At 41.9% G+C, this 18,072-nt stretch overlaps 1 long non-coding RNA gene across 1 annotated transcript in view; it reads left to right on the forward strand.

Annotated features, from left to right (window-relative positions):
* The window catches only part of LOC131591370 (uncharacterized), a 53,598-nt gene that overhangs the window by 22,882 nt on the left and 12,644 nt on the right, over positions 1 to 18,072 (forward strand). The window contains exon 2 of the long non-coding RNA XR_009280348.1: positions 15 to 64. This is a non-coding gene — a long non-coding RNA (uncharacterized LOC131591370). The remainder of the gene's footprint in view (positions 1 to 14; positions 65 to 18,072) is intronic.

The raw sequence follows: 18,072 nt of genomic DNA on the forward strand, positions 1-18,072 counted from the left end.
TTGTTGTGTTGCAGAAAAAGAAACGGTGGCTGAGTTGCACAAGTGAACCAGGACAACACAAAATGTAAGTCAAAGAGAAATGCTCATTTTCCTATTTTATAAGACTATTGGTCAGCTTTCCTATAAGACATCCCTTTAATTACAAAGGCCATCAGTTTTCCTCATTTCCCTGTTGGTGAGTGCAGTTGGTAGAGCTGTCTGGATTCCCTGTTTTTGAGCCACTTGGCTCAATGTGAGTGGCAGAAGGTGGATCTTTCCTCTCCCTTTGTCATCACTGTGTCAAGGCACAGAGGCATTCAGGGCTGGGTCGTGTCTTCTTAATTATTGATGTTGTAGCTGTGGTGATCCAGGGATGTGAAGAGGAGAGGTTGGAAGGTAAGAAGGACTGGAAAGGGATTTTGGCTTCCAAAAGTTGTTAGTATTGTCTGTAATATCAGCTGGTGTAAGAAAAGCTTGGACCTTACTTTGAGGCTGCTGTATTTTGGTTGAGTATTTTGGAATACGTTTAAAACATTTACTTGGGTACTCTAAAAGTGCATGGTTTGATGTGGCTTGGAGCAGCCTGGTCTATTAGAAGGTTTAGCACAAGAGTTTTTCCATTTTGCTCAAGAGGAGCAGTGTGTTCTTCAGTGGCATTTTGCATAGCAAGCCTTACAGAGCATCTTCCTGATCCACTTGTAGAGTTCAATGGCACATTTTAAAGAGAGAGGCTTCCAACTGTCTTGAACAGAGCATGTTCTATGTGAGAACAACATCTACATTCCAATTGTAATAACAAAACCAAAGGTGATTCTGAACCAGCTAACAAGTGGACTCATTATAAGATGATGGGAGGTTTTCTGTATATTGTTGACTCAACTCTAAAATTTCTATAACTCTGCAAAGTGCGTCTCAGCTTGTTTACTAAGTGAGAAGTGTATTTTTAATGCATAGGTTTTGAAATTATCAGTGACTCCAGTTTTTCCAACAGCATTTGTGGGGTGTTGTTCTAGTTTTAATTTAGTTTTTAGTTCAATTTTAGTTTAATTTAGTTTAATTTTTTTTTAAGTTTTAATTTAATTTTACTTTTATGGATGCCATTTTAATCTATACCTATATCTCTCTTTTTAATTTTTTCTGTTGGAAAAGTTTTTAAGTAATTCTACAGAGTTGCTTTTTATAGACACTCAATATTTAAAAAAAAAAAGTGGTAGAGCATGTGTCAGGCATCTGCAATTCCTTCAGCATCATGTTTTCCACAATGATTTAATAGCTATTGAGTCTCCTCAAATATCTTTGTTTCCAAGACCTATTTTATAGTAATAAATCATCTGGGCTGTAAAATTCTTGAAATGATTCACTAGGACAATCGTTTCCTTAGCACATTCCCTGGGAGATCATAGATAGAAATGGAAAAGTCCTTAACCAGGTCAGCTTTTTCCCTGCAATACATGTGGTCAATGCTGGAAGTGATAAAAAAGTTGCCAACATTTGTTCTGGTGAACTGCAGTTCTCCAGTGTTCCCAGTTAATTTCTTGCTAATTTACAGTCAGTTTTCTGTTAGAGGTACTAAATTGCGCTGAGAAATCCTGAGCTAGATGTAGAATAAAAGATTTGTCATGAGGTGATGGAACTTCTCATGTTAAAAACGGTCTGTCTCAAAATTCATATAAAAATACCGATGAAATTACCCAAGACTTCCTGTATTTCCTCTTCAATTGCACCTGAGGGTGGGGTCTGTCCTCGGGGTAGAGGTTGATTTTATAAATTGCCAGGTATGTGAGGGTGGTTGTGATGCCAGGTCTGTCAGTCTCTGCAGGGTAGTCATGCGTTATGTAATCCCTTGTGGCTTTCTGACACCTGGAAAAGGCTGTTTAAATTGGCCATTGCTGACTGGGAGCAGGCCAGGAGGGAATTAGCCAGGAGTCCGTGAGGATTTCTGTCTATTAAGTAGCTCATCTAGAACATCCCCTCAGCAAAGACAGAGGAGGTGTGGTTTTGGTCAAAACTCAGCACATCTGGAGTTCCAGGTAAACAACCAGCAGGTTAGAGCAGAATTCAAAGAGAGATGGTATCCCTTGACCAGAAGTGTGTATCTCTGTGAATTACTGCTCTGTGAATTCTTTCTGTGGTGGTTTCCAAGTTGAGCATCAGCTACAGCTGCAACCTCTGTGCTTGCCCAGAGGAGCTGTGGCTGCTCCATCCCTGGAAGTGTCCAAGGCCAGGCTGGATGGGTCTGGAGCACCCTGGGATGGTGGAAGGTTGGAACATCAACCATGGAAGGGGGGTTGGAACAAGATGGTCTTTAATGTCCTTTCAAATCCAAGCCTTTTTATGACACTTGAATCATCCTTTAAGTTTCATGCTGAGGACAACAGTACGTTCTGGTTGTAATTCTTCACATAAACATTTCCTTAGAATAATCAGGCTTTGAGATCTGGGATTCTTGATTCTCTTTCCTGCGTCAGCACAGGAAGCAAAGCTTTGCAGCTTCCCCAAGGTTTAGAGCAGATTAATGTATAAAATTAGATTAAATCTCTTATATTAGTTTTAGAAAAGGGAGCCTTGCATTCCTACAAGCAGAGAATTCCATTTAAACTGTATTTTCATCAGGTGCTTTTACTGCAAGACGTAAACCTTCATTTTTTAAATGATATCCTTTAAAATGATCCTAAAGAACTTTTGTTACAGTCACGATAGAGAACAACCTCTGCACTTAAGAGATGGACTCCAAAATTCCATCTGCCCTGTAGGATCTTGGCAAGAGTACGCTGTGTCATGGCATTGTATTGATTCCAGTTTATGTCTTACAGAAAGAGCAGTTGTACCATGCACACAGACATATTTAGGGTTGGTAGAAGTATTTTCTGTCATAGCCCTGTTTAAATGGTTGGTTGGCTGTGCAAGGTTGGTCTTAAAATGGACCAGATGATCAGAAGCTCTTCACTGGCTGAAGAAGCATTCTGCTAACTCACGTAGCTTCCACAAAGTGGCTTTGTCAGTCATGTTTATCTCCTGGACCTGTGAAGTGAGGATACCAGGGCTGCTTCAGATCTCAGGCACAACAATGAATATTAATATTTTACTCTTCATCAGTAAAAGCCCAGTATCTGACCTCAGGAGGAGCTCACTCGTGGCTCATCTCTGAGCAAGTAGGTATCTTGGAGCATATTCCCCTTTACTCTGAATGAGAAGGAGGGTTTGAAAAGAAAATTACAGGCAGCAAGGGTAAAGAAAGCCATTTTCCTCTTCCTTTTCTTCTGAGAAGGTCCACAGGCATGGATGGCATAAAAGGAGACAAACCCTGAAGAGGTCATGTTGTTGGAAGTGAGGGGAGCAGCCATTCACACAGGCAGTGGGTATTCAAAGAGAAACTCTCCATTTGACAGTGCTGTCTTCTAGATGATTTAGAAGCCTAAAAACACAAGCTGATTTTAAAAAAGGGATTTTAATTTATGTCAGATGTGAAAGTACCTGTAAGTTTAATGTGTGCTCTGCAAAAAAAGAGGAGCTTGCTAAGACCAGTTCTTAGATTTCTTTTTTGTGCTTGTCTCTGTGATGAGGCAGCTCCACACAGAAACTCTGGCAGCACCATGGACACTGAGAACCTTTTATGTGTCTTTGTAGGAGCAGTCCTTGTGCCACATGAGCTGTGTGCTGGAGTGATCTGTGTTACTCACTGCACTTCGTGGGGCTAAAGGATTGTTTGTCAGTGTTTCAGATAATTGCCTCATTTCTGCCTGCAGTGGAGTGTATCTGAACAGATAATACATAAAATGCATTATACATGATATTAGTGTGGGAAATAGAAGCATCATAAATATATATATTTAGTAGCATCTTAGCTATTTCAATTTTCATAGTTTCCAAGTAATGTTTTCTCTCTTCATAAGATGGAGTTCTTCTTCAAATCTGTATTCAGTGTGCCCATATGAAAAGGAATTTGCCTTTAGATAAAAACTTAGGACTTTCTTCTTTTTTCCTGTTTTCTTGGTTCTGAAACACTAATTCCTCTTAATTTTACGTGTACAGAGGAGGACATAATGGGTGAGATACCACATCAGGAAAAAAGAAAGTCTGCACAGCCCAGAATTAACACTTAAATCTATGTGGAAAACCTTGTTGGAGTGTAAAAAGGATTTAGGTTTTTAAAATGGAAGAATGGAAAGACACAGAGATGAAGCCTGGAGATCTGTGTGTTGTTTGTGCTTCTCATCTGTTGCATAAGCTTGGACAAGCTGCTTTGCATTTTCCTGCTTCATTTCTCCTGTCAGAGATCTGTGTGTTTTACTTGCTGATGGTAAAGCACTTCAAAATCTTGAATTAGTATTATCATGGACTTCTCAAAGCTTACTTAAAATCCATTTCCTCCTCACTTATGCTTTTCTAAGGACAAGAATAAATAGAAATTTATTTTTTTCCCAAATGCTATGGATTGACTGATATTCTGCAGCTGTTCAAGGCCGTATTTAACTGATCCTTTCCACTGTCTGAGCATCCTCTGAGCAGCTCCAAATCCAGAGTCCTGTTGGGTGCATTGTGTCACTAATTCTCTTAGGGACATGGTCTGCCAAGAGGTGTTTCCTTCTTCACTGTAATCAGCAGCCTGGAATTTCCAAAGCTCCTGGTGCAACAGAGCTTCACAGGCTGATCTTCCACAGAAATCAGCCAGAGCCTGGAGCACCGTGTGTGGGTGGCTGACGTGGGTGATGCTGGAAACTCAGTTTGTGTCCCCCAAAGCACTGCCAGGGTATCAATGCTCTCTGCAGCATCCTCAGGTGTGTGTCACAGCACTTCACCATCTGTGCACCTCCTGATCCTCACAAGTGCAGGGCTGATATTCCTGTGTCACACTGGGGAACAGCGAGCGTGGAACTCAGTGCAGGGAGACGTTCTTGTCCTCAGGTGCTGCTGCTGCAAATACGTGAAGTGAATTCAAGCAGGAATTAGAGGGTGTGGATGCAGTGGTTAAGCAGGAAAGTGCATCGATCCTGCTCAACCAAGTGTTCCAGAAATTTAGTTGATAGAGTGTTAAATCACTGCCTTTGGAAGAAACCCCTCTCCAGTGAAACATCCGTGCTCAGAAGCAGCTGCCACACTGCTGGGCAGCTCTGCGTTCTCCATTTAAAACGTTACCAGCATCCTGGCAGGGCTCCCAGGGACGGAGCTGAGGAAGTGGATGGTGTAAAAGCAGAACTCTTTGGGCTTTTTGTTCTGCCTCGATCCGTCAGCCTTGCTGTGACTGTGCTGTGACAGAGCATCTGCATTCCGCGTCTGGAGGCACGGAGAGTGAGCTCCTGAAGGATGGCTGCTCATCCCTGTGCTTCCGTTCAGGGGTGTTAAAAGCCCTGCAGGCTGTACACAAGCGAGCTGTAATTTATTTTAATTAAATACAATAGCTGCATGCACGCTGCAGAAGGGATAAGACAGGGATTCCCCACCTCTGATTTATCGTCTTGCTGTTTGGATTTCTTTGCCATTGTCTTCCCACTCACAGATTCGTGCAGGGATGTCTCATCCTCTCCCTCCTGTGCTGTTAGCAGTGGCATCTGTCTTTCAAAATACGGTTTTTCTTAAATTTTTCTGTTGTAGAGAAGCCATTCTTGCTGTGTACAGCAGAGCTGTCCCTGCCTTCCTGACACACACACACACCTGTGCAACATTTATTTTAATCGGAGAGCTACAGGAAGCAAAATACCCATCCCTTGGAAGCCTTCTTGTAGCTGATTTTTATTTTTTGAATTAGGGAGCTGGGAGTACCCACCCTTGGGGCTGGCAGGCAGCCTGGCAGGAAGCTGGACAGACTGGCCTGCCGGCCAATCTTGTTGCCTTTTATAGAGCTTTTTGGTGAAATCAGCACATTTCCACGCAATTGGTGCTTTGCAGTGCAAAATAGTTGTGTTTGGGAGGTTTTTGGCCAGCTCTGGTTTTCTTCTGCAGCTTGTGACTTTGGGAAATGGTTGACTAATTTTAATAATTACTAGAGCTGATTTTGTGAGAAGAGAGGAGGTGTTTCTGTGGAGGAAAAGCCTGTTGGAATAATGTTCCTCAGCTGGTGTGAGGGATTGCCTGATGCCTGGCACTGTTGAGGTAGGTGAGCTGGCTGGCAGCGACCTCACAGTCCCCATCCACAACTCATGCTTGACAACTCTTTCTGATCAAATTGCTGCACAGTGTTTTTTTCTTTGAGTGGCTTACCTGAGGAAATCCAAACCATGTAGGACCTGGATCTCCCTCTCACCTCTTCTGCTAGGGCACAGTAAGAGCAGTCAGTGGGGAAGCACAACCTGGAGAAGCAGCAGAAGCCTTTGGGTCTGGAGGGCAGCGTGTAGCTGCACTCCATCTGCACAGCCGTGCCTGGTGCTCCAGCAGGAGTCCTGGGATTCTGGCCTTCAGTCATGGAACTGCTGGGAGGAAGCCAACTTGCATTCCGAGGTTGGAGGTTGAATGATGTTGGCATTTTCTGGACTTCTTCAGTGTTTGATGTAAAACCCCTCAAACCCACCGGCACAGCAGAACCATCCATCCAGCACTTGAGACAGATCAGGCTGATCTTGAGTGTATATTTCTTTTTAGGTCTCTTCAGTTTATGGATCTGCCTCCTTGGAAGGTTCTTTAGATTATCAAGCATTTTGAGGATCTGAGTTTACAATGAATCACAAATTAGCAGTTCCATATAAATAATGTCAAGTAAAACCGGTCTTTGCTTAAATTGTTGCTCCTTTCAGAGTAAGCGTGAATGTGACCTGGATTCTCAGGAGCAGCTCATGTTGTGGCCTTAGAGTATTCCTTAGAATGAATCTGATGTTTACACAGACATAAATAATCATCTGGATAATTTTTCTGAGCCCTCTTAAATAGAGTGCCATCCACCAGGGGAGGATACATTTGAAAGTGCAAAAAGACTTGATATGTTTGGGTTTTGTTGTTGGCTGTTGGAGCTCCAATATTTGTACGGTTGCTGTGTGAAATCTGAGTTTGTAAATCCCATTGGAGGAGAACTCAGATGATAACCGAGAGCACCTGTGAAAAAAACAAATAGGAAAATTCTCCTATTGTGTAATTAGTTTGAATAAGTTTAGTGGTTCTTGTGTACATGAAGTGTAACTTCACAGGATTCCATCCAGGTACACAACAGATAACTAGTTCCTCAGAAATCAAAGGAAGTTTAATCTTAAAAAACTTTCATAATAGGAAACCATGGCCTTTTTATCCAACCGCTTAGATGGTTAAGCGAAAATCTAATATTGACTTAATTTCTTAGTCTGGCTTTGGGTGTGAAAAGTATCTCTACCAAAATGAAACATGCCTGTTTTTGAAAAAATGTACTTATCTTCTTCCCCAAAAAAGTATGTTTGCCATGAGCGTCTGCCTTAGCAAAAGGTGACTCTTTTAACTCCCTTTGTGCTTTCTGTTTTCTCCTTCTGCTCTGCTCCAGTGCTTAAGGTGCACAAGGAAACTGTCTCAAAACCTGGCTGTTGTTAGATAAAACTGCACTGAGATTCAGGCGTTCAGAGCTTGCAGGAGTCAAGTCTGCAGAATGGTTTTTTTCCATACCCAAGAAGTGTGAGTCAGATTTTGCTAAATGAGTCAAACCTGTCCTCGGATTCGTTTAAGACACTAATGGATGTATAAATTAGACCAGTGTTATTACTGTGCACAGAAATGGTTTCTGAAGCTGATCTAGTTTGCAGTGTCCCTGTGAGTGCTGGGGGGACAGGGTGGACAGAGGTGATGAGCAAGTGCAGCAATTCAGGTTTGCCTGGGAGCCCAGGAGGGGCTGGGAATCCTCCTGCAGCACAGAGGGTGGACACACGTTCCCTTTAGCTCATTGCTCCCGTGGGAGCCGTCCAGGGCCTGAGAGGTGATTAATGTGGGTGTGCTCATCCTGGGTGATGCTGCTCAGCTGTGCCTTTCTCCTGACAGCCCCACAGACTCAAGGATGGGCATTGTCCCTGGGACTGATAAGAACTATGGCAAAATCTTGCTCAGCTCATCCCTTGTGGGGAGGTGTGTTGAGCTTCCAGATGCCACTCTCACAATGAGCAATATTCTAATACCTTCCTGGAAATAAATGCCTTTCCACATGCTTTCCATTCCTTAAGCCAGAATTCCTGTGCATGAAGCTGTCCTCCCAGGTCAAGTGTCTGGAGCTGCCACCCTTCACCAGGATGTGACTCCCGCATGGTTTGCTTGCTGTGTCATGCAGGAACACTCCCTTTCCTCGGAAGGAACTACATGACCATTAAATCTCGAGCCACAAGCACCTTCCAAGTCTCGGTTTCTTCTCCTATGTTCCCATGTTTAACCCTCCCTCCCAAAACTCTCTCTTTGGATTGTGACTTCTTGACCGGAAAGTGAATTTGATGGCTCCATTCTCAAGTGTTGCTCTTTGACTGGCCGCAGTCAGCAAACATCCTAATATTGTGCTCAGAAAAGTGACTAATCCCTCCTGTGTTGATTGAACTGGTAGACAGGCATGCATTTATTTTCCCTATTCCTGTGTGTAATCAACCTAGAAGGAACTTTTGAATTTTGCTTTCTTTCTGCAGTTTTTTTGGTGGGGACCCAGGGGAAGTGAGTGATGGAATTCAAATGCAGCAGTTGAAAGATTTTTGTCATGACTTATTTGTGGTACAAAGATGGGTTGGCAGCATCAGATACGTGATATGTGCAATCCCTTGGAGGTCCCTGGATGGTTTTAATTCTTCTATAACTCAAACCAGCACTGAGTTGTCTTCACAGTCAGTGAAGAAGGTCGTGTTTTCGAAATTTATTTGGTATAGATCATTCAGATCCTCATTATCTGTTCTAAAAGGTTTTGATTTGTAAAATGATGATTGTAGAAGAGTGGAATTCAGAATTCCAGCAGCAATTCTGTCACTTCGATTTTTGTGGGTTTTTTTTTTTCCCTTTAGTTTAATTCTGGCAAGCTTTTGTGAAACAGAGTCTTTAAAAGGTGCTCTGTGCTTTTTTACTCCTTTTCTGTCTCATTCCTGACTTGTTCCATCTACATGACTTTGTGACTCCATTACCTTCCTTCATCTCCAATCTGCCAGTAATTTCTGAGTTAATTAGCAAGAAGCTGACAGCAACAGGTTTGAGATTTTTTTCATGCTAAGCTTTCATTTTGGGAAACTCTGTGTTCCAACTGGAGAAAGTATCTTTTGCCTGAGGGAATTCAGAAGTCTGCTTCCCTGTCATGCTGACCTGCAAAGCTGTTTCTCTCTCGGATGCTCATGTAAATTTTTATTTCTAAGGAATTTAACAAGATTCACCACTGTCAGCTGCTCAAGGATGTCGTTTAAAGTAAGCCTGTAATTTTTTGGCACCTGTAGCTGAGTAAGATAAATGCAGTACTGATCCATACCAATAATCTAGTCACTGTTGTATGGGTGCAGAGTCTCCCAGAAGGTGTTTTGTGTACATGAGTGCTGTATCCTATTCCCTGCAGATGGTTAGGGGTGCTGGAGTGATTCCAGAGAAGACAGGTTTATAATCAGCACTCACTTTTATTCATGATTTTGCACCACTTCCTGGGCAGTATGATAAACAGTTACTTGAAAAAAAAAAAATTAAAAAAAGAAATCTTTTTATCTTGTTTGGAATCTTTCTTGGGGTTGCTGCCCCACATGCTAATGACAGATCTGGCTGTTTTGATGTACAGAAAAATGCATGAGGATCTGGTGTTTAAAGGCTATGAAAAACCACTTTAGGGAGTACCAGTTGTATTTTCAACCACATACATTATTGCTCAGCTCTTTATATTTGCCATGTCTTCTCAGACAGTACAGAGAAATCTGTCTTCATTGAATGTGTGTGTCATTTTTAAGCACAGGAATAAAATCACATTGTTCTGAAACACTGGACAGTATCACTAACCCCATGTATGAAATTCACCCAGTTGATTCATATTTTGTTGCTACAGTGTGTGAAACAGAATTGAGGTTTCTGACCCCTAAGAAAATGAATGGCTGTTAAGGTTTTGTTGTCTGCACACGTAAAGTCTGTGTTTCACCAAGTGTTTGTCAAAAGGGTGTAGAGTCCTTCAGTATTTAAAAGAGGGCATCACATTAAAACTGGGCTCGTACCACAGTGTCTTTTTTTCTCTCTCCTCTTTTCCATTTTTGGGTCAGATGATTCAGGTTTTCCTCAGTGCTTTTAACCTTTTGCCATCTGAGTGAGCAGCTCAGGGGACAGCAGAGCTGTGAGGCCATCACTGAAAAAAATGCCTCTGCTGGGAGAGCTCTGTTTCACTGTCTCACAATGTTTGCTTTCATTTCTTAGCCCTTTGTTACTCTCTATTTTTCACTCAAGTGGCATCCTGGTAAACATTCCTCTTATTCTTTCACCTCTAACACTTTCCCCTTCTAGTATAGAAATACATGTGTGAGATAGAGGGGAGAAAAAAGGGTTTGTAGCTCATATAATTTATCAGCTTTTCATCAAAATGTAGACTTAATTGCTGGCAACAGAGCAAAAAACTAGACCATTACTTTCTTACTGTCACTTGGACAAAGATTTCCATACTTTGCTGGATGTTACATCATAAAATCATACTCATATTTTCTTCCCCAAGTAATAAAGTGAGTGAACGCTTTAACTTCCTTTGTGAAATGCAGGAAAGAATTTCCAGTGCACTTGTGGGCTGCCCCGTCTTCTAATATTTTGAATTAAATTTTAAAACATTCATAGGGGTGTGCAAGTGTACAAGAGCATGTAGCACAGCAGTGAATAGCAGGATTATTTGGAGGCAGAGAGGTAGAGATAGCAGGAATATATTTGAAAATACCCTCCAGATAGTTCACGTGGTTCTTGTGCAGTACAGAAGTTCTTCACTGAGCAGACCTGAAGCAATTGTGTTTGAAAAGCAGAGGTTAAATTCTGATTTAAAAATGGATTTATGTCCTCACGAAGACAAAGTATTTTATCTTGTTTTAAACATCATAAATCTGCCAAAGGTAACAGACCCACATTGCTGCAAGTGAAAGCTGAATTTGGTCCTTCTTGTTCTGTGCTTTTTAGTCATGTGATAATCTTTCCATAAATCGTGTACTTGAAAGGTTTTCTTACTTCCTGCTTTTACCAATCAGATCATGTAAAATGCAGATGAGCCCAGCTTCTGGTTTATTAAGCATAAGCAAAGCACCCCCTCTAAATCCCCTTTGGTCACACCAGCCCTGTTTTCCCCTCATTTGGAAAGAAGACAGCAAGAATGACAAACTTTGAGTAATAAAACGGAGTTTTTTTGTCTCCTCCCTTTCTTATTCTGACCTGTACTTTGCTTTCGTTATAAAGCAAATGTAGAAATGACCGTGTGGGAGTGGTGAAACTGCAGCAGAGAAACAAAAACTATTTGGATTCATCCGAAAGCTGTTCATTTGCTTGCTCCTCTTTTTATTAACGGCTCGAAATGTGCAGCCTGTCTTGTTCTGACTACGTGTCTGTCAGCAAGAGCAGAGGTAATTCTTTGTGTGTCTCTTTCCTTTTAATAGTGCTTTAATTTTGCCAGAAAAGCTATTTATATCTTTATGATTATCTGTTATTTTAACTACTTTAAATATGTGCATAGAGCTGCCTGATGGGCATGCTCTGTCGATCTGGACAAGCTCCTTTTCCAGGAACTTTGGTGGGTTTTTTTTGAGTAAAGAAAGGGGGGGGAGGTGGGAGTTAGATTCAGATCCATATTTTACAGGTGGAAATCCCAGCTCTCTTCACTGGAAGTTACAAAGCAGCTTCCAGCAGACATCAGCAGGCAGAATTCAGTCTGTAATGGGTTTTTGCTTTAATCATCCACATCTACCACGATGAACATCTCTCTGTGCGGTTGGTGTTGCCAGCACTTTTGTGTTCGGGAAAGTACATTACTGTAAACTGATGAGCAAGTTCTTGTTGCTGTTTGCTCTGGCGGGGTGGGATATTTTTAGAAAGTCAATTCAGAAGTGTAGAACTTCCTGAAACTTTCTTGTGAATTCGCTTCCAACTGAAAACGCGGGACTGGCAGCGTTTAAGTTCCGAGAGGATCGCTCTCCCGAGGCACGGGAAGTGTTCCTGGTCCCTGGCTGCGAGTGCAGGTTGTTAGAGTTATGAGACCAGAGGTATGTTAACGACCAAAGAAAAGTTTGGTTTGGCTGGTGGCTGAAGCAGCACTGGCAAAAAAACCTCTTAAAATATCGCCGGTAATTTTGTGCTCCTTAACGCCTTTGCAAGGTTTTTTTTGCGTGGGGGAAGGAAGGACAAACGGAAATCCTTTAGATTTTGCTAACACTACCTTAGATAGCCACTTCTGGAGCTATTCCAGAATTTTTACTGGGTGTATTTCTGTGTTCTTCACGTGAAACTTTTCCAGGAGCGTTAATCCTGGAAGGTCTTGGCTCTTCTTGTGTAGCACCAACAAACGTGGTGACTCTGAATGTGTGTCTGTGCAAGGGGGAGTTGTGGCTCTGTGGGAAGAGGCAAGATGACAAGTTTAAAGAAAGAAGGATCCTCTGATACATGCCCTGGTTTTAAAAGAGTATTGCCAAGTGTTTAATGATATGTCTAAGTGTGGCTTCTGATGTTTGCATTAATTTCCATGGCTGCAGTATAGGTCAGTTTGTCTCTGAAAATACAAGTTTTCTGAAGTGCTCGGTGAACTTCGTGTTTGTCAGTCCAAGGACTTGGAAGAACAGCAGTCAGCTGTATTGGGGAGGGAAAATGTACATCAGAACCCTTAAATTAAAGGTTAAAATTAGAGTTCTCTGCCTGTGATCTTGGGCATGTGATCGCATTCTTCCACATTGCAGTCTCCTATCTGGAAAATCAGGATTAATAATACCTCTTGGTAGAGGTGGTGCTTAGGGATGAGGTATAGTGGTGGACCTGGCAGTGATGGGTTAATGGTTGACACAATGATCTTGCAGGGCTTTTCCATCCTTAATGATTCTGCTTGTATTTCCTTATGTGAAGGAAACGGAATTAATTCATTACTGTTGTTGTCTCAGCATAATCTGTAAGAATCAAGAATTGTTACAGTCAGGAATTCTTCCAAGTGACCGTAAAGGTTTGACAAACAAGACACGATAAGTTACAATTAATGGTTAAACTCTATTCCTATAGCAGCTCATGCCAGTACTCTGATTGCTTCTGTTGAGTTGCAAGCTGATTAGAGCCTAAAATTAGGTTTGTTGAAGAGCAAGAAGAGTTTACATGAAGGGTAGTCATTACCATCAACTAAATAAGATTTTATTTAAATTAAAATTGTGCAGTAATACATGATAGGGGGGTGTAACTAGGTGATCTTGAAGTCCCTGCCTAACCTGACACCTTCAGTGACCAACCCAAGATGACAAAATCCTCACCAATAGATTTGCCAGCATGGCAGTTGTGTTCAATGATTAACTGCATGTGGTTTTTAAAAAATCCTTTTTAATGTGCATTTCTCCACGCTTAAAAAATAACTCAGCTCTTTGAAATTTGGATTTCAGCCTCTTCGGTCAAAAAACTGTGAATGTGCTAACATACATTTACTGGGTGTACGAAGCTGACTAAATAGAAATGCAGTGTACACTAGGTAAGCAAGGTGATACTGCCTGTTCTTGCTCCATTTAAGCTGGGATTTAAAGTGGCAGATCAGTGAATTGTTTCTTAAAATATTTGTAGTTTTACCACCCGTTTCCAAGTTGTTCAGGGAGGAAAGGTTGGTCTTATTTTTGCTGAAAAATGGACATGTGAGGAGCTGAGTTTTCCATTGCCTGGCTTGCTGGGTCAAAACGACAGTGATACATGGAATTATTCACAGGTTAGAAATTCTTCAGTGATTCTAAGCCCCTATGAGAACAAGAGATGGAAACTTCTGTAATTATTTGTGTCAGTGTTTTTAGCTGTCTTTTAGAACCAAAACTTTGCCATGAGCTTGCACCTACATGGCTGCTGAAGAACCTGCCTACTTTTTGCCCTTTCTTTCAACCCTCTGCTTAACCACAGCACACATCAAAGTATTACCAAAAAATTGAGCGAAGGAATTCATATCTGAAGAGCATTATCCATAGATGACTTCATGTTTATTCCAGTCTCCCTTATTTTGAGGTTCTGAAATGCTTCTGAAACTTTTTCCATTCACATCCCTGCCTTGAATTGAAGCCATGTTGAAAATGATTTTGCATTCTCTAATGAAAACTTCCAAAATTTATGTCCAGCTCCAGCAACACTTTACTGCTATAGCCCTTCTTTTCCTAATCTGCAGAAAGGAGCAAATGAAAATAAATAGAAGCTGGCATGTTTCTTCTTGTGCAGTTTTATTGGTGTGCATGTTTGTTCATTTGTCTCTTCACTTGTAGAATTCCATGATCTTACAAAGTGGTTTGCGGTTTGGTCTGAATTGGTGAGACTTTCCTATTTTTCACATTTCAACCATTTTTGACATTTTCATGTGATAGAAACAATGCAGCAGAGGAGCCACTGTTCTTTTGAAAATAGCCATTAGATACATTGGTGCCATCTCACTGCTTTAAGAAGATTTAAAGAGTATCTTGATAGATTTTTGAGCATATTTTAATGAAGATTTTTAGAGGCCCATTCATTTGTATTCCCATGCCCAATTGTCCAAAGCTTGATAACAGAGTGACAGACATATTCCAAAATGTAGATTTTATGCATAACTCTGATAAGGATTCCTGCAGCTCTTGCTGATTTTTATGTGGAATATCTGGGTTGCTTCCCTACAGTCACCCATTATGTTGTTATGCTTTGACTTAAAATGGGGGAGAATTTGGCTGTATCCTAAGCATGGGACTGAGCAGCAGCACATGGAACAGGGTTTGATCAGACCTGTGTGACTGCTGGAACACGTATTTGAGCGTGGTGGCACAGCCACAGCTGTATTTTCTTTTAAAAGCAGCACTCTGTGCTGTACACGCTGTAACAACAATAACACTCTGAAGCAAGAGGTCACATTGATCCACACTGGAGTTCACTGGTCCTCAGACTTCAGCTGAGGTCAGTAATGAACTGAAACAACCTTTCCAGCATTTGCTTTTCCTAGTAATGGTGCCAGTGGAGGAGCTGGGAACGGCCTCCTGGAGTTTTCAGGGAAACTCATTGTTCACATAAACCCTGAGAAGGAATTTCCCTTCCTTCTTGGCCTGCTAGGTATGCAGTGAACCATACAGTTTGCTTTAGCTACATACCATTTGCATTTTATTTTTGTTTTGTTTACTGACTTTCCACCCTCCAGAGTATCACTCTGTTGTTGTTTAGTCCACCTTTTGTCAGCAGCCTGGGATTTGTTGCTGGTGTTATGCAAGCTGTTGGTTGTGGAGAAAATGGAAATAGGTGTAAATTTCACCTGTATGGTTCCTTCAGGGGAATGGGCACAAGTGCTTTGGTTGTTTTGGGGCTGCAGTTTGCCTGGGGCATGTATGGTTACATATTTTGTCCTGGTGGACCTCTGTATGCTGGGACCTGCACTCCCAGGGGGGCATCGCTCTCCAAGGATGAAGGTGGCTTCTTTCTCGTCTCTCTAAAGATCTAAAGCTGGACAAGAACAGCCCCAGCCCCTGGGACGCCAGGAGTCGTCTGCTGTTTGAGCTGGAGCGCTGTGGTGTGCGCGGTCCGGCTGGTGACGTCCGTGTGCAGACCTTGGGGTGGTGACACTGCGGTGGCCAAACACCAGAGCAGCCGTGTTGACTCTGGACTTGTGCAAAGACACAAACTGCTGTGCACAAGCCCTCGAGGCTCAGGTGCTGAGTTAGAGGGACAGGGCCACGTCGCTCTGGGATCCAGGCTGGATCCGTGCCTCTTGGAAATACCATGGCCAAGGCAGTAAAACCGCCCAAAGATGCCAGGAGCTGGCTTTGCAAAGAATAGTATTGTTATTGATGGTTTTTCATTAACTAGGTTACTCCAGCTTCCTGTTACCAGACATATTTGAGAGTTGATTGTGCTGTATTGTATCAGAGTTCCTTTCTCCTGCTTTATGGTCCAGAAGTTCGGCTTTTCTTTTGAGATAGCATTAAGCTGTTTATTCAGTGTCCCTTGTGATCCAAACGTGGCCACATTGTTTTGAGACACAAATCTTCAGTATCACTGTGGCCACTGTATGAGCTTCTTCAAAGCTGGGTGAGATTGAACAATTGGTTAATGTTCAGTGAGCAAAATTTCCTTTTTCTGTACAGAACTTGCATCCAGCAGAAATGTGATGATAGGGCTTCATGACCACATTTAGTAAAACAGTCTCCTACCAAGGGTTCTTGCTGTTAAATAAATCAAAACATGCTATTTCACTGGGTGACTTGTGGAAAATTAAGTAAAAGTTTTATAATTGGAGCCTCCGCAAATGCTAAATAGTACATCACAATAAAATCGTTCAAGCCTCCTTACATAAATTGTTTATATGCTGCTAATCCTTTTTTACAATGAAAAGAGCGTTCAGGGGGCTTTTAGTATGGGGAATTTGTATAATCTTGTAGTTACTTACACATTTGATTTCTGTGGTTTGCCTGACAAACCTGGTGACAGTTTTTAAATCTGAAGCTCCTGCCTGAGCCCAGTTGGAAGTTTCTTGTATGGAATACTTCTCAAATCTCATGTTACAGCTGCAGAATAATCTGGATTACAGTGACTGTGCAAAGGAAAGAAATTACACAAAATGCATTTTGTCAGTCTTTCTAGAGTGAAATTTCATCCTTCTTTCTCAGTACCTTTGTCCCCAACATTCTGCTAATGATCCTCTCCTTTTCACTTGCACACCAAGTCCTGAATCTTCGTTCTTGAATGCTTGCATGTTGAAACCTGGGAGAGACCTTCTGTAACCTTAACCTTTACTTGCCATGGAGAGCAGCCAGCACATACCAAAGCACTGGTGGAGAGTTCGGGATGCGATGGGCAACGCGCGCTCGCTGTACTGGGAGTGAAATCCCTGGGCTTGGCTGGAAAAATTTAACCCAAGAGCTCCAGGTCTGTGTCATTTCTTGTGGACAAAGACGTGGAAGGGAGCTGGTTCTCAAAGGATTAAGTTCTCAAGGCTTTAGAAGGCATAAAGCAGATTTGTTCACGTGTGCCATGCTGTGACCTTTAACACGTTACTTGTGTGCGTGTGGGCTGGGGGAGGCTCAAGGAGAGGCTGAGCTGAAGTGGGGTGAAAACAAAATTAGGGCTGACCTAAAGTCTGCACTCAAGCTCTGGGGAATAGAACGATGTACTGAGAGCAGCGCTGTTGGGTGGAAGTACATGGTCAAATTTTCCCTCAAACATGGGCAGTCAGTAAGAACATACTGTTTCTTTTGGTGACCTTTCTTCAGTCGTACTAAATGGGTGCTCCATATCCTTGTTCTTTCCAAAGAGGAACTCACAGGGAAATAAATAAGGTATCACTGACTGTGCCAGAGTGAATTTGCTTAAAGACACGTGAGCGTGAATGGTGTTATGAAATGGAGCAAGTCGGGTGTAGGGAATTTTCAGATCCCAAGATGAAAATAATTTCGGAGGAGTATAGACAAGTTTGAAGCATTACCAGTAGAAGTGAAAGTTGGTAGGTTTTTTTGTTGGTTTTTTTTTCACTGCCACCCAGTTCCCTACTTTCTGGCAGCAGATGAAGGTTTTGTTTTGTTTTGTTTTGTTTTTTTCTCCGTGAGACTCAAAAAACATGAACAAGCCTGTATGGATTTTTATAACATGATACTCACATCATGGGATCACAGAATAATTTAAGTTGGAAGGGACTTCATGAGGTCTCCAGTCCAACCTCCTACTCAGAGCAGGATAAGCTTTCTGTGGCATTTACCTGGTAATGTTGCTGCAAAAGAAATTTTAGAACTAGTTGTGATTATTTAGTCATTGTAGTGAAAAAATACCTGGCAGAATAAAGGCCACCGGTCAATGCTGTGGAAAGAAAATAATGAATTTCCAAGAAGCAGGTGTTTTTGGGGGATGGAGGCAAAGAGGATAAAGGGAAGATCAGACACAGAACTAATGAACTTTCTTTAACTGATCATCCCTGTACTGATTTTTATCAGTTACCACAAATGAGTTTAACCAACCCATTAAGTGATACCAGTATTTGGGCTGTTTGCCCCATCTTTATCCTTAATCCAGGCTTGTACCCTGCTGTGGTGC

This window comes from Poecile atricapillus, chromosome W (genome assembly GCF_030490865.1).
Source record: "Poecile atricapillus isolate bPoeAtr1 chromosome W, bPoeAtr1.hap1, whole genome shotgun sequence".
In the NCBI taxonomy this organism is placed as follows: Eukaryota; Metazoa; Chordata; class Aves; order Passeriformes; family Paridae; genus Poecile; species Poecile atricapillus.